Source organism: Salvelinus alpinus, chromosome 3 (genome assembly GCF_045679555.1).
Source record: "Salvelinus alpinus chromosome 3, SLU_Salpinus.1, whole genome shotgun sequence".
Taxonomy (NCBI): Eukaryota; Metazoa; Chordata; class Actinopteri; order Salmoniformes; family Salmonidae; genus Salvelinus; species Salvelinus alpinus.
Window position 1 is genome coordinate 59,362,125 of NC_092088.1, and position 15,885 is coordinate 59,378,009.

General features: G+C 40.4%; 1 protein-coding gene across 6 annotated transcripts in view; it reads right to left on the reverse strand.

Moving 5' to 3' along the window:
• Nucleotides 1-15,885, reverse strand: part of LOC139571027 (zinc finger MIZ domain-containing protein 1-like) — a 201,415-nt gene that overhangs the window by 185,217 nt on the left and 313 nt on the right. For all 6 annotated transcript variants that reach the window (XM_071393499.1, XM_071393500.1, XM_071393502.1 and 3 more), the window contains exon 1: nt 15,835-15,885. This exon is cut by the window's right edge. The gene's annotated coding sequence lies outside the window, so the exon portion shown is untranslated. The remainder of the gene's footprint in view (nt 1-15,834) is intronic.

Genomic DNA, 15,885 nt, shown 5'->3' on the forward strand with positions numbered 1-15,885 from the left:
CGATACCGATTATTGGACGACCAAAAAAAGTCAATACCGATTAATCGGTCAATTTTTATATATATATTTGTAATAATGACAATTACAACAATACTGAATGAACAATGAACACATTTATTTTAACTCAATATAATACATAAATAAAATCAATTTAGTCTCAAATAAATAATGAAACATGTTAAATTTGGCTTAAATAATGCAAAAACACAGTGTTGGAGAAGAAAGTAAATATGCAATATGTGCCATGTAAAAAAGCTAACGTTTAAGTGCCTAGTTAAATAAAGGTTAAATTAAAATTAAAATTTAAATTCCTTGCTCAGAACATGAGAACATATGAAAGCTGGTGGTTCCTTTTAACATGAGTCTTCAATATTCCCAGTTAAGAAGTTTTAGGTTGTAGTTATTATAGGAATGATGACGTGTCGACTATTTCTCTCTATACCATTTGTATTTCACATACTTTGACTATTGGGTGTTCTTATAGGCACTATAGTATTGCCAGCCTAATCTCGGGAGTTGATAGGCTTGAAGTCATAAACAGCGCTGTGCCTCAAGCATTGCGAAGAGCTGCTGGCAAACACAGTAAAGTGCTGTTTGAATGAATGCTTACAAGCCTGCTGTTGCCTACCACCGCTCAGTCAGACTGCTCTATCAAATATCAAATCATAGACTTAATTATAATATAATAAACACACAGAAATATGAGCCTTTGGTCATTAATATGGTCAAATCCAGAAACTATAATTTCGAAAACAAAACGTTTATTCTTTCAGTGAACTATGAAACCGTTCCGTATTTTATCGAATGGGTGGCAACTCTAAGTCTAAATATTGCTGTTACATTCCACAACCTTTAATGTTATGTCATAATTATGTACAATTATAGCAAATTAATTGCGGTGTTTGTTAGGAAGAAATGGTCGTCACACAGTTCCCAACGAGCCAGGTGGCCCAAACTCCTCCATATACCCTGACTCTGCTTGCACTGAACGCAAGAGAAGTGACACAATTTCCCGAGTTAATATTGCCTGCTAACATGAATTTATTTTAACTAATTATGCAGGTTTAAAAATATATACTTCTGTGCATTGATTTTAAGAAAGGTATTGATGTTTAGGGTTAGGTACATTTGTGCAACGATTGTGCTTTTTTCGCGAATGTGCTTTTGTTAAATCATCACCTGTTTGGCGAAGTTGAAGTAGACTGTGATTCGATGATAAATTAACAGGCACCGCATTGATTATATGCAACGGAGGACAAGCTAGTTAACCTAGTAATATCATCAACCATGTGTAGTTAACTAGTGATTATGTGATTGATTGTTTTTTATAAGATAAGTTTAATGCTAGCTAGAAACTTACCTTGGCTCCTTGCAGTCACAAGGCCCTTTTGATACTGCACTCGCGTGCTGCACTCGCTACGCAGTCTCCTCGTGGATTGCAATGTAATTGGCCATAATCGTTGTCCAAAAAAAACATTAAAAAGCAGATTAAATTCAAGCATGTTGTGTGTTTCTTAATGATGAAACATGCTGTCTTGTTGACAATATGACCTGGCGGCACAGATTACGGTTAGATTTTATGCAGAGCGCTCCTCCCTCACTGCTTCCGCCAATTCACGTCATGGGCCATAGCCCGGTGCACCCCGGTCCAGCTTAATTCAACTCCCTCAATATAGAGGGGAGAATGACAGAGGAAGCACAGGGAAATAAACGCTAGTAGGAAGCACAGGGGAAAAATGGCAACTGTACACATAACTCATCCAGAGCTCTTTATAAGATATCTGATGGCAAACATTTAGTAGTGAATTTACATGTAACTTCATCATCTCAGAAAGTATTTATACCCCATGACTTACTCCACATTTTGTTGTTGTGTTACTGGCTTACACACAATACCCCATAATGTCAGTGTGGAATTATTTTGGGGGAATTTTTACAAATGAATTAAAGTCGGCACACCAAGACTCACCGATAGATATAGAATGCTATGGTCTCACCAGCTCCTCCCGTTGTGCTATTTACAAACAAACACGTGACTGGCTCAACTGTTCTGGCGAACTACGATAAACTTCATCATGACTCAAGACATTTCAGATTTTAATTTTTTATTAATTTGTATAAATTCCCAAAACATAATTCCACATTGACATTATGGGGTATTGTGTGTAAGCCAGTAACACAACAACAAAATGTGGAATATGTCAAGGGGTATGAATACTTTCAGAAGGCACTGTACATCCTTAATAAAATGATTTGTGGTGGTTAATTGTGCATTACTCAAATGTTTGTAGTCGATATGAAACAACTTAATATTCAACAGGGCTATCCCCGACAAAAACAATCTTGGTCGACCGAGAGTGGTATGCTCTTTCGACCAATTGATTGGCTGTTTGGAACAACGTAAACAACACTAAATACATTATAAGCTTACCAGAGAGTCTGTTGTAACGGGTTATTTTGTAAAGCCTTTATTACAGCAAAGACTAAAAACAGTTGCATTCATTTGTGAATGCAATTTCTGACAATTTGGAAGAGTGTAAACAACACTGAATCAATTATAAGTAATACCAGAGAGGCTGTTCTAATGTAAAAAGTGTAAAGCCTTTATTACAACATATTACAGCTGAAATTGTTTAGCCAACATGTTGTGGTTGCGTGAGGCTTGGTGCTCACGGAATCAGTAGGCTACTAAACATACACTCAAATAGGCAACAGAAGCAGGATGTCTTATTTCTGTATATATACAGTGCCTTCGAAAAGTATTCAGACCCCTTGACTTTTTCCACATTTTGCTATGTTACAGCATTATTCAAAAATGGACAAAAACCAAGCCATGAGGTCAAATGAATTGTCCGCAGAGCTCCGAGACAGGATTATGTTGAGGCGCAGATCTGGGGAAGGGTACTAAAAATGTCTGCAGCATTGAAGGTCCCCAAGAACACAGTGGCCTCCATCACTCTTAAATGGAAGAAGTTTGGAACCGCCAGGACTCAACCTAGAGCTGGCCGCCCTGCCAAACTGAGCAATCGGGGGAGAAGGGCCTTGGTCAGGGAGGTGACCAAGAACCTGACGGTCACTCTGATAGAGCTCTAAAGTTCCTCTGTGGAGATGGGAGAATCTTTCAGAAGGACAACCATCTCTGCAGCACTCCAACAATCAGGCCTTTATGGTAGAGTGGCCAGACAGAAGCCACTCCTCAGTAAGAGGCACATGACAGCCCGCTTGGACCGTGAGAAACAAGATTCTCTGGTCTGATGAAACCAAGATTGAACTCTTTGGCCTGAATGCCAAGCGTCACGTCTGGAGGAAACCTGGCACCATCCCTACGTTGAAGCATGGTGGTGGCAGCATCACGCTGTGGGATGTTTTTCAGCGGCAGGGACTGGGAGACTAGTCAGGATCGAGGCAAAGATGAACAGAGCAAAGTACAGAGAGATACTTGATGAAAACCTGCTCCAGAGCGCTCAGGATCTCAGACTGGGGAAAATGTTCACCTTCCAACAGGATAACGACCCTAAGCACACATCCAAGACAACGCAGGAGTGGCTTCGGGAAAAGACTCTGAATGTCCTTGAGTGGCTCAGCCAGAGCTCGGACTTGAACCCGATCGAACATCTCTGGAGAGACCTGAAAATAGCTGTGCGGCCACGCTCCCCATCCAACCTGACAGAGCTTGAGAGGATCTGCAGAGACGAATGGGAGAAACTCCCCAAATACAAGTGTGCCAAGCTTGGAGCGTCATACCCAAGACTTGATGCTGTAATCACTGCCAAAGGTGCTTCAACAAAGTACTTAGTAAAGGGTCTGAATACTTATGTAAATGTGATATTTCCGATTTTTTATGTTTAATAAATTATCAAACATTTCTAAAAACCAGTTTTTGCCTTGTCATTATGGGGTATTTGTCACGTTCCTGACCTGTTTTCCTTTGTTTTTGTATTTGTTTAGTATGGTCAGGGCGTGAGTTGGGGTGGGCATTCTATGTTATGTGTTTCTATGTTTAGGTTCATTGTCTATTAGCCTGATATGGTTCTCAATCAGGGACAGGTGTTTTACGTTTCCTCTGATTGAGAACCATATTAAGGTAGGTTGTTCACACTGTTTGTTTGTGGGTGATTGTTCCTGTGTCTGTGTCTGTCGCACCACACGGGACTGTTTCGTTTTCGTTCGTTTGGTTAGTCTGTTCCTGTTCGTGCGTTCTTCGTGTTTTATTGTAAGTTCACATGTTCAGGTCTGTCTACGTCGTTTTGTTGTTTTGTAATTTTCCAAGTGTTTTTTCGTGTTCGTCTTTCCTTTAATAAATCTTCATTATGTCTTCATACAACGCTGCGTTTTGGTCCGATCCCTACTCCTCCTCTTCAGACGAAGAGGAGGAGAGAAACCGTTACAGTATTGTGTGTGAATTGATGAGGGAAAAAAAACAATTTAATAAATTTTAGAATAAGGCTTTAACGTAACAACATTTTGAAAAAGTCAAGGTGTCTGAATACTTTCCGAAGGCACTGTATATACTGAACAAAAATATAAATGTAACAAAAGTGTATTTCTCTCAAATTTTGTGCACAAATTTATTTAACTCCCTATTAGTGAGCATTCCTCTATTGCCACGATAATCCATCCATCTGACAGGTGTGGCATATCAAAAAGCTGACTAAACAGCATGATCATTACACAGGTGTACATTGTGCTGGGAACAATTAAAAGGCCACTCTAAAATTTGGTCACACAACACAATGCTCCAGATGTCTCAATTGTTGAGGGAGTGTGCAATTGGCATGCTGACTGCAGCAATGTCCAACATAGCTGTTGCCAGACAATTAAATGTTAATTTCTCTACCATAAGCCGCCTCCAACGTCATTTTAGAGAATTTGGCAGTACATCCAACCGGCCTCACAAATACAGGCCACGTGTAACCACGCCAGCCCAGGAACTCCATATGCAATATGGACATTAGTGCACATTAGTGCACTGGAACACATCCTCTGTCCAGTGTCTGTTCTTTTGCAAATCTTAATCTTATCTTTTTATTGGCCAGTCTGCGATATGGCTTTTTCTTTGCAACTCTGCCTCTTCACTGTTGACGTTGAGACTGGTGTTTTGCAGGTACTATTTAATAAAGCTGCCAGTTGAGGACTTGTGAGGCATCTGTTTCTCAAACTAGAAACTCTAATGTACTTGTCCTCTTGCTCAGTTGTGCACCGGGGCCTCCCACTCCTCTTTCTATTCTGGTTAGGGCCAGTTTGCTCTGTTCTGTGAAGGGAGTAGTACACAGTGTTGCACGAGATCTTCAGTTTCTTGGCAATTTCTTGCATCATTTCTCAGAACAAGAATAGACTGACTAGTTTCAGAAGAAAGTTATATTTTTCTGGCCATTTTGAGCCTGTAATCAAACCCACAAATGCTGATGCTCCAGATACTCAACTAGTCTAAAGAAGGACAGTTTTATTTCTTCTTTAAATCAGGACAACAGTTTTCAGCTGTGCTAACATAATTGCAAAATGGTTTTCTAATGATAAATTAGCCTTTTAAAATGATCAACTTAGATTAGCTAAAAGAACGTGCCATAGGAACACAGGAGTGATGGTTGCTGATAATGGGCCTCTGTACACCTTTGTAGATATTCCATAAAACAATCTGTAGTTTCCAACTACAATAGTAATTTACAAAATTAACAATGTCTACACTGTATTTCTGATCAATTTTATGTTATTTTAATGGACAAAAAAAAAAGATTTTCTTTCAAAAACAAGGAGATTTCTAAGTGATCTTTTGAACGGTAGTGTATATATACATATATATATTATTTTATGTTAGACCAGAATGATTTTAGTAGATGTCCATTTAATTTCTCTTAAAACCTGTTGACTTGCCTCTCACCATAGCCAGCTAGCCAGCTAGCTAACGTACCCTTGCTCTGCAAGGGCCGCGGCTTTTGTGGAGCGATGGGTAACGATGCTTCGAGGGTGGCTGTTGTCGATGTGTTCCTGGTTCGAGACGGAAGCTATACTGTTACACTGGCAATACTAAAGTGCCTATAAGAACATCCAATAGTCAAAGGTATATGAAATACAAATGGTATAGAGAAATAGTCCTATAATTCCTATAATAACTACAACCTAAAACTTCTTAACTGGGAATATTGAAGACTCATGTTATAAGGAACCACCACCACCATGTTCTCATGTTCTGAGCAAGGAACTTAAACGTTAGCTTTCTTACATGGCACATATTGCACTTTTACTTTCTTCTCCAACACTTTGTTTTTGCATTATTTAAACCAAATTGAACATGTTTCATTATTTATTTGAGGCTAAATTGATTTTATTGATGTATTATATTAAGGTAAAAGAAAAGTGTTCATTCACTATTGTTGTAATTGTCATTATTACAAATAAAAAAATAAAAAAATCGTCCAATTAATCGGTATCGGCTTTTTTTGGTCCTCCAATAATCGATATCAGTATCGGCGTTGAAAAATCATAATCGGTCGACCTCTAGTGTATAGTACATCTTCGCCTCTTCCTCTCTGATCAAGTCAACCTCTTCCGCCTCACGTTACCAAAACCCTGCCCACCGTGTTTGATTGATAGGTCTAACACACATCAAAAATGAAAGCGCAAAGGAGAAATCAGGAAACGATACAGCAAAATGAAGCATTGTGATTGATTTATCAAATTTGATTAATCATTTGAATTTTGTCTTAAACCACATGGAAAAGTATAATTATTTTTTATTTTTGTCACAATTCATGCTGTTACAACAAGGAAAGAAAATGGCAAACATGAGAAATTATTTGTCATTTAACCATGTACATGTTTTTACGTATCAGTGTTGTACTGAATAGTACCATGGAAATTAGTGCTGAGAGATTAGTGCTTTTTGAGGTCGGTTCGGATTCGATTCGATTATTAAAAAATAATCAAGGTTTTTCGGTTTTGATAATTGTTTTAGATATTAAATGTGTTATGCATTATGTGGGTTGAATGCTGTAGCAACACAGAATAAAACAATTCATACAAGTCCCATGGTGGTACTGCTTATCACTTATTAACCATTTATTATTACTTTACTTTAATCAAATATTTGTTTTACTTGATGACTATTATTTAATTCCAAGTCATCGTCTCATATAGAGCTGCTGCCTATGCTGTCTGACAAAAATCACTATTTTAGTAGTTCTTCAAAGTAAACACGGCAAACTTTTCTGACTGCTAAATACCAACTATCACTTAGATAATGTATTTTCAGGCTCGTAAAGCAACTGCTTTCTATCTCTCTGTATCGCACATTCTCTCTTTTCTCAATATTTCTGTCTTTCACCACACAACGGACAGATTAAGCGGGCGCGCAATGGATTATGGTTATTGTGGTAAAAACTTAACATGTTCTCTGCGCTAAACAATGTAGAATATTGGGCTGTTGGAAACTACAACTCCCTACTACATCGCACAGTTCAGACTTGATCTGATTTATCTCTACAGAAACTCCACATCGAGCTCACAGGTAAAAACAAACAAAAAGGAATTCAAATAATTGAACCAACCTCTGTCAATTAGTTATTTAAAAAATGAAAAATAACCGAAATGTTGGTTAATCGCTCAGCACTACTGGAAATTAAATATTAAACACTGTTTTTTTATTTATTTTTCAAATTGGCAGGCTTCATGCTTCCTCATGAACATTATAATTTAATATATTACTTTGAATTTGAATTTTGTCACAAAAAATGCATACCCACTTAGGAAAAGGAAATATGATATTGCAAACAAGACATTGATTTATCTTTTGCCCATTACAATTTAAGATTTAATTAAATCACTCGTAGACTTCCATAGACTTCTGGTAAGTATTCTTTAGTAAGAAAGTGTTGGGATCAGGTACAACTATGTTTACCCTCCCCCAAAATGAATATTTATGAGAAAATGCCCCACCTACAACTTCTCACCTGAATGCATTTTTTATTTTATTTGAAGGGTTTGGGCAAAGGCTGAAATTGGGGTTGAGAGTTAACCTTTTAATTGACAAAGTCTAACTTTAAGGTATTGAGGACAGCTTCAACATGAGTGTGCGAGGGTTAAACCTTTAGTAAACTAGCGGCCTAAAGGCAGAATAGCTAGCGCTAATAGGATCCTTTGAAAATATTTTTGCAGAAGTAGCAGTATCTGTTTTGTTGCCTGCTGAACTGTTATATGCTGAGAGGAGAAAAGCACCTTGGCTGTTCCTGGCTTTGAAAACATCAGCCACACAAACCTATTTGCGGCGGTGTGTGTCTTTTCAAGGAGAACATGCCCCGAGGCAACACGCAGATTCAGTTTCTCCTGTTCCGTTCCGGACTTCCAAAAACAAAGGAATTCCAGAGAAAATAAAGACAGGAAGGCACCCCCCACCCCCACCCCCCACCACCACCACCACACTCTGACGCTATGTCGCATACAAACACACACAGACACACTCCTCTCAAGATATACAATTATATTGATAAGATATATCAGGAAGACATGTACTTCCAACATGACATCCAGAGAGGTGTGTGCGTACAGTACACAGACAGGCAAGCCCTAATTCTTAGGCCTAATCCCTGTCCGTGTCTGCTCTTTACAATCCCACCCAGCACACTATGCAAAGATCTGGGATCAGCTTTTCCTTTCCTCATCTATTAGGAAGCAGAAAGGTGAAACTCCTAACAGTTGTGAGGGAAATAACATTACATTTTATGTGTATTATAAAGGATGTAAAGGATAAGGATATAAAGGATGTTATGAAGTATTATATGCAGGGGCGCCACTATGGTTTTAGACATTTTATTTTTTATTTTATTTAATCCAGCAGGATAAACACTCCAAACAGTCTACCCGACTTCTCAGAGACGTCCGCATGGTCCTAAAGCACCCCGTTTCCTCGTTTTGTATCACATTCCAATGATAGAACTGGGGGGGACAAAAATGCAATTTCAAAATGTGGGAGAGACATGTCCGCCCCGTCCCCAGTAAAAGTTGCGCCCCTGATTATACGTTTGTACTTCATAGAAAGTGTTCCCAAACCAACTGACTCTAGAGCTCGCTGCCCTGACAATTCCAAATTCTGCTAAATTTGAAGTCATCTGCCTTGCTTCCTATAGCCTTTTGTTGTTCTTGGTTTATACACATATGTTCCTGAGAAACAGGGATTTGAGCATCTTTATTTCATTTTGAGAGAGTGCCGTTGTTTTTCAACAGATGGCATGGGGAGACAATGACAAACATTGTTTTGGAGGCTGGGCCCTGGCAAGCACCACGCAGTGGATCCTCGCTAGTCTCCAGAATACACGCACACACACACATGATTAGTCTGCTCCCATTACTGAAATGATAAACGATCAGTTCAACAATGGCTTCTGTCTTCTAGGAACAACAGCCATTCTACTACTGCATGGGAGAGAGGAACATAATACTGTATCTGGTGAAACACATCGATTTGCTGATAAACCGGGGAGATTGATTGCAGATATGGTAACTGGTAATTGATTAAAGACTAAGTATTAAAAATACATTTTCAATATAGTTTTATTTCTGTAGTTTAGTTAAACAGTATTTTTGAGTGATGTGATTTCACTGAATCACTGAAGTGATTCAACTATTTTAATTAGACATGTACACAACAGCTGTCATGGGATGAGACAAATACGCTTTTCCTCCTGCCCTCTCTTTTGCTCTCATCTCCCACTCTCTCTCTCCCTCTGTCTCTTTCTCTCGCTCTCTCTCTCCACAGCGAGGGAGGAGGTTTTAAATATGTCTCTTTATCTGAGCCGCCCAGGCAGCAGGGGAATGAAAGGACCGGCAGGGCTTAGAACCCTGGGAAACTGCCACACACACACACACACACACACACACACAGGGAAACAGCCTGCCTCACACTGCCAGAGTCACAATGAGGGGAAGGTGTCACACACACACTAATGCACACAGAGAGCGCACACAGAGAGCGCACACAGAGAGCACAAACACGTCACAGTCAAAAACTCTCTCTCTCTCTCCAAAGGACACTCTCTCTGCTGGCTGAGTTGTTGTGAGAAGGCAGGCAGACAGGGAGAGACAGAGCTGTCCTGGGAAGTGGGTTTTGCAGTGGCATGCCAATTTGATCTTGGGACATGTGGGCAAACAACTAAACAATGTTTACAGTGTGCAACAAAAACAGAAACTCATCTGTATATTAGTGTAACGAACTCGCCTCGCCTATTACTGCCTGAATATTCCTTACTCAGGAAATGTGGATACTGCATGCATAGCAGTTTTGATTGAATAGGGTCCGTCATTCACAAATGCTAGTATGACATATTTTGTAATTGATGATTTCCTGTGACATTCATTTAGAATAATATGAATGTAATTAAGGAAGTCTTCTTTTCTCTATTACACAACACCCAAATATCTTCTAACGTTTGACATTCGCTCTGTGTACAAATGTCTATGCAAATGTCTATGTCAGAGAACAAGTACAGTATGTATCCCTAGAGGGCATGTTGGATGTGATTCTACCGCCTTCATACAGTCTATAAACCATAACTCTCCATCTTCCACACACACACACACACACACACACACACACACACACACACACACACACACACACACACACACACACACACACACACACACACACACACACACACACACACACACACACACACACACACACTTATACTAATACATTTGAGTACAGAGGCTTTGCAGAGGCTGTAGTACACTTGCATACAATCAGGGAGGCTATATTTAAGCAATAATGCTCGAGGAGGTGTGGTATATGGCCAATTTACCACGGCTAAGGGCTGTTCTTATGCACAATGCAACGTGGAGTGCCTGGTTACAGCCCTTAGCCGTGGTATATTGGCCATATATCACAAACCCCCGAGGTGCCTTATTGCTATTATAAACTAGTTACCAATGTAATTAGAGCAGAAAAATAAATGTTTTGTCATACCCGTGGTATACGGTCTGATATACCATGGCTGTCAGCCAATCAGCATTCAGGGCTCAAACCACCCAGTTTATATTATCAAATGAGCGCCACATGACCCTGACAGCTCACAGAAAGGAAAGCTGACACACTGAACTCACCAACCCAGCATGGAGACAGAGAAGAGACTAATGAGCTAGGCTGCGTCACAAATGGCACCCTATTCTCTATATAGTGCACTACTTTTGACCAAAGCCGTGCACAAAAGTAGTGCATTATATGGGGAAAAGGGTGCATGTGGGACACAGGCCTACTGTACTGTACTCACAAGAAAACAACACATTCTGAAGATGAGGACAATGCATTTGTCTGGTTTGAACAGGATTTACAAGACAAACATACACACACGCACATTGCTCAGACTAACAAAACACACACAATCCCTCTCTCCCTCTCTCTGATCACACACACTTCACTGCCAGTGAGGGAAGATTTCATCAGCAGTAAAAATGTGAAGGTAATTGCCTCCGATGGTGAGAAATCTTGAGTGCAGGCAGCCAGCCAGCCAGTCAACCAGTCAGTCAAGCAGTGAAACAGGTAGTCATGGTGGATGGACAGACAGACGGACGGTCGTAGGGAACATTTTGTTCTCCTCGTCCTTGTTCTCCTTGAACTCTCATATTGTTTCTGTGTAGCCTCCTAGCCAGGTGTCATTTCTGATTCAAGGACCCCTGCTCCAGCACTGTTCAGACAGTCACTACAGAATGGAACTGAACAGGACGTGGCCATTGTGACATTCCCTTCCCTGCACTCGTTACTCAAAGAAACAACGAACGTCAAATCAAACATGCATAAGCCAGTGACAGGGTAAGGCCAGTGAGTTCTCTATTTCCCATCTCTCTCTGCTCACTCACATTCACTTTCTCTGTTTCTGCTTCTCTCTTCACTCACTCACACATACAGTTTCTCTACCTCTCTGTATCTACCACTCTCTCTCTCTCTCGCTCACTCTGCCTCTCTCACGGTAAGGCACTTTTAGAGACTGAAGTTATTAGCTGTTCTAATAACTTACTGTAGTAAAGGCTCTTATTAAACGAGTGGGTGGTACCGGTTGACCTTCCCCCTAGAAGACTGGTCTGAGGCTGATTGGCAGAGGTAAATGATAGATAGGCCTCCCAGGGCAGCAGGCGGGCAGCACTCACAGGTGTGTGAATCGTCTGAACCCTCTGGACCCCAGGAAGAGTAGCTGCTGCTTTTGCAACAGCCAATGGGGATCCTAATAAAATACTAAGTACCAAACCAATTTGATCGATATGATGATGTAGCCTCTCTCTCTACCTCATATTACTGGACAGCTGCAATTTGAAAGAACGTTCCAAAAATATATATGAAGGCTTCTGTAATCTTTATAGTTATGCTCCCATTTAGCCAGCAGTCTGCCTCCTGTTTAGACAATGTTGCAATGATGATGAAAAAATGACATTAAAAAAACGCTATTGACTGCCTGTCTGTTTCTTGCTTGTTTGATATGCTGTGTAGGCTATTAGCTTGCCTAAATAGCTTCATGTAACACCCTTCCAGAAGAAATAACATGAAATTGCTAGACAACCTGTTTGTGTCGTTCTTATGTTTGCAATAGCCTAACATTACTGTTACAACAGACAAATAACTATGTTTGTTCTAACTCTTGTGTACAACCAGCAGCGGAGCCATGGAGTGACTGAGCAGCAGCTGATCTTTTTTGCAACAGCAAGTCGAGTTCCAGAAAATACGCAACTACAGCTAATGCTGCACAAACAGTTCAAATCAAATGGAATTACGACCAGGAGACTATTATGCAGTCAAATGAATCAATAACCTTTTGGAGAGAGATAATACATTAAATGGAGTGAACACTGAGTGAGTCTGATGCAGTCAAATTATAATGGAACACTTTAGATATGAAGTAATATGTACAAATGACGTAAACCTCTATGCAGTTTAGATTTCCCTAATATGAAGCACTGACAATGTGGTCTGTGGGGGAAGCATTTTCTTTGACATATTTCCCTACTTGGAGATATTTTCCCTGTTGTACATTTCTAGAATATCCAAAAGGCAAATTGAAGCATTTTAAAAACAACTATGATATGTTCAACAAAACAGAGAGAATCTGACAGACAGAAACAAAGGTTGTCTTCTGCTATGGGACAGACAGACGGATGCGAGGGGAGTGGGTGGTATATGGGCCGACGGCAAGACACAAGCAGACAGAGAATCCATGTCTAGTGAGTCTGATTGAACGCCAGCCAACAATTTCATAATACTCCACAATAGAATACTAACAGTAAGGTGAAAAGTCAAGCTGTCATTGCAGTGAATAGTGTAGTGCAGGTTCTACATTCTCAGCTCTAGGCTCTGAGGCTGTGGGTGGGGAATTTGAATAGATAGAAGAGGAAGAAGCATGGAACTACTACGGATTTATGATTGAGTGAGGAGCAACAGCAGTTTACATACATTAGAGCTGGACGATATTGACAAAAATCCATATTGGGATACATTGCCAGAATTGATGCAATAACGATAAATAGAAAGATACGTTTGTAACATTATTGTGCACCTTTAAACTACTACTTCTAGTTTGATGGTTGTAGCAATCAATTGTCCCATTAACAATCACCCATATTAGCAAACCTATTTCATTTTAAACTTCACATTTCTCCAGTATAGGCAACTTATCGTAAGGAACGATATCAGTAAAATGCTTGCGATAATTGATTGGTATGGTCAGTGTTGATAATTTGGGGTTTATCGCAGCTCTAGTATACATTTCCTGAGTACTGAGGCTGTGGGTGAGACTACTGATTTCTGAGTGAGGAGCAACAGAATCATAATACACATACATGCCTAGTTCCAACATGCATATGGTTCATTTCCTTGTTTTCTTTCATTGTCTCATTTTCTCCACTTATCCACTCACCCACACAGACAGCCCATAAACACAGCATTGAGTTCCAACTGTATTGATTGGCTTTCATTCCTCGTCTGTTTTCCTTCATGACTGCTGATAGATGAAAAGGTTGGATGGATGAGCTTCTCTCATACAACTGTCACCTGTTAACTCGACTGACCAGTGAGATAGGGGGTGTGTGGTGTGAGGCTTTACTTCCACTTTAGAAGTGTTGTTAACTGTAATCTGTAACTAATGCATGTTATTAACACATTGTTACACGCTGCATCTATTAATCAATTATAAACCTAAAACATTCCACTTTTGTTCAGGACAGTGACAGCATGGTACATATTTTCATATTGCAACTGTGATTATTGTACATTACATGACCTATATCATAACATAAACGCAAACCATTCATGTGCAGGGATTCTATAATACCCAATAGCCCTGTAGGAGTATGAGTTTCACTGAAGTGGGATCAATCTGATTACTTAACCATGCCCCTTTACATTTTTATACATTTACTTTAGTTTATTTAGTAAATATTTTCTTAACTATTTATTGAATTGTATTGTTGGTTAAGGGCTTATAAGCAAGCATTTCACGGTAAGGTCTACTACACCTGTTGTGTAGAGATGTGACAAATACCATTTGATTTGACATCTGAAGTGAAATCACACATCCATACTTTTCCTCTGAACTAACGCAGCCGCTCCAACTAGTGTTTCCTCCAACTCCCCAGCTTCACTAACGAGAGAGGAAAGGGGTATTCTCTCCCTCCCTCTCCTCCCGTTCGTTCAGTGCAGTCTACAGGGTTTTCCGCTGTGACTTGGCTGCTCTCTCTCTCCCCCCTCATGGTCCGAGTGGAGAGAGCAATGAAAGAGAAGCCAGTGCTGCTCCCTCCTCTTCTCCCTCCCACCCACCGGGAGGCCCGCCCGCCGCTGCCCCGGCTGGCCTCACATCCAGACGGAGGAATTTATCAGGGAGGGCTCGCCAGAGACTACGCCGCCCGCTGCACACACAGCGGCCCAACCATAAGAGCTAAACTCTTGTCTCTCAGCTCCACTTTTGGCCGTATAATAGCGCAGTCGGGAAGGTTGTTGAAATGAATCAGCCTTCCACAACAAATGGCACATTTGTGCATGTCTGATAGAACAAATATAATGCAAGATAGAAAGGTTATTTTAACAGTGACATAATAACCTATGCGGGGCACGGATAGGCTACAAAGAATAGTTAGAATACATATTGCGAGCGGGAGATACATAGGCCTTCATTTGAACACTTTAAGAACATGCCAATACAGCTAACGGCAAGTCTTTGTGATATGCTATTATTACAACAGGTAGGCTATTAGAAAGCAGTCAACTCAGTCCAGCCTTTTTTTGCTCAATGAACTATTGACATACCCGTACATTCCAAGATTAACATTCCCATCTGCTCAGCGAGCTGATTAACGTAAATTGTTTACCAACAATCAAACAGCCTTCTCGAGCATATGGAGCCTATTTTACAAACCCATAAACATGCACATACACCAATGTGAAATCATGCACCCATCATATCTCTACAGACGAGCATGCACCTCCGTATCTCGTAGCTAGCTAGGCTACCTCGTCTCACACTATGTTAAAGTGACTTGAGGATAGGACATTGCTCAATGTAGGCTAAACGCATGCACGGACCAGATCTAGCTAGACGGATTTATTCCTAGGCAGACTCCGGCACAAAAGCAAAATCCGCTATCCAGTTTAGGCTAAATATAACGGCTAGTTCTGTTCTGATTCTCTGGCTTCTAGGAGGTCAGTCTATTGTTAGCGCTGGGGTTGAGTCTGGGCAGCGAGAAGCGAACCCATCCAAGGCAGTAATGACCACACACAAAATCCTGTCTCTCTGTGCAACCAACCCACGGCAAGGTGTGATAGAATAGCCTACGATACGGAAACAACCAAGGAACGGAACTTACTTTTAGCTTGGAACCTCGGCTAGAAGAAGAAATCCACTTTGTTTTCCCGAA